This window comes from Cherax quadricarinatus, chromosome 57 (assembly GCF_038502225.1).
Source record: "Cherax quadricarinatus isolate ZL_2023a chromosome 57, ASM3850222v1, whole genome shotgun sequence".
Lineage (NCBI taxonomy): Eukaryota > Metazoa > Arthropoda > Malacostraca > Decapoda > Parastacidae > Cherax > Cherax quadricarinatus.
In genome coordinates, this window is record NC_091348.1 from 2431998 (window position 1) to 2433591 (window position 1594).

The 1594-nt window shown below is 43.5% G+C and overlaps 1 non-coding gene across 1 annotated transcript; it reads left to right on the plus strand.

Moving 5' to 3' along the window:
* Nucleotides 1-458: 458 nt before the first annotated feature.
* On the plus strand, nt 459-532 carry TRNAV-CAC (transfer RNA valine (anticodon CAC)). Its single transcript has one exon. It is a non-coding gene; the product is annotated as a tRNA-Val (tRNA).
* Nucleotides 533-1594: the final 1062 nt, after the last annotated feature.

Below are 1594 nucleotides of genomic sequence, written 5' to 3' on the forward strand. Positions count from 1 at the left end.
ATGCGAAGATGAGAGACCAACAAGGGTTAGGGGTATACAAAAGGCAGAATCGGTGAGGGTAGTTGGAAGAGCTATAATGAAAATGTAATCGAAGTGATATTTTTTCTTTAACACTTCCCATTACTCCTACTGACTCTGCATCTCGCATGCTCCTAACCTTCCCTGGTCTCTCATCTTCGCATGTTTTATCTTTAGCTCATCTGACCCTGCAGCACTGTATAACCATTTTGCACTTAATGCTTAATTTTTATTGAAATAATAATAATCATATCTTAATAACCTTCAAAACATAACATGACAAATACTTCATTCACTTTGTCTTACTTTTTTGGGTTATCCTCAGTAATCTACACATATACTGCTATGTATGATAATTTATGTAACTGTATTTATGTGTACATGTGTCTGAATAAACTTATTTGATTACTAATAATCTTAGAACATCAAGTTTACCTGGGTGACCTGTAGCGCAGTGGTCAGCGCAGTCGGCTCACAACCGAATGGTCCCAGGTTCGAATCCTGGGCAGGGCGAGACATATGGGCGAGTCTCCTTACACCCACTGTCCCTGTTAACCTTCAGTAAAAAGGTACCTGGGAGTTAGTCGATCGTCGTGGGTTGCATCCTGGGGAATGATCAAGCACTACAAACTACTGAGACAACTCGAATGCCTCTCAAATGACCTAATGATGCACTTTCTGTGCCCAAAGTACACGATACAAGAAAAACTGAACCTAACTCTCAAAGGGTTGGGAGGCGCCCTGAGTTTCCCTCAGATAGTAGGCTGTGATCATTTTCTCCACCTTTCCAATCGCATTTTCTTAACATTTGCCTACTAATAATTTTCTCATCCTAACACAATCCTACACAGTCACTTATACAGTAAGCAAAAATTAAACATTAACTGAAATGATAACCATAACCATCGTCTTCACGGCGCTCATAACGGAGATAAAACACCTCAATTACTGGGAGCGCTTGAGGTACCTAAACCTGTATTCCCTGGAACGCAGGCGGGAGAGATACATGATTATATACACCTGGAAAATCCTAGAGGGACTAGTACCGAACTTGCACACGAAAATCACTCACTACGAATGCAAAAGACTTGGCAGACGATGCACCATCCCCCCAATGAAAAGCAGGGGTGTCACTAGCACGTTAAGAGACCATACAATAAGTGTCAGGGGCCCGAGACTGTTCAACTGCCTCACAGCACACATAAGGGGGATTACCAACAGACCCCTGGCAGTCTTCAAGCTGGACCTGGACAAGCACCTAAAGTCAGTTCCGGATCAGCCGGGCTGTGGCTCGTACGTTGGTTTGCGTGCAGCCAGCAGCAACAGCCTGGTTGATCAGGCTCTGATCCACCAGGAGGCCTGGTCACAGACCGGGCCGCGGGGGCGTTGACCCCCGGAACTCTCTCCAGGTAAACTCCAGGTAATATCTGTATAAGCATTCTATCATCTCCAAATAAATCATTTGCTTTCACTTGCAATACATTAAATATTTAACCAACTATGTACGTTCTTTACCACCACGAACTACACTAAAAAAAAGTATTAACGCCTCCCCCTCACTGAAAGAGATTTTTTG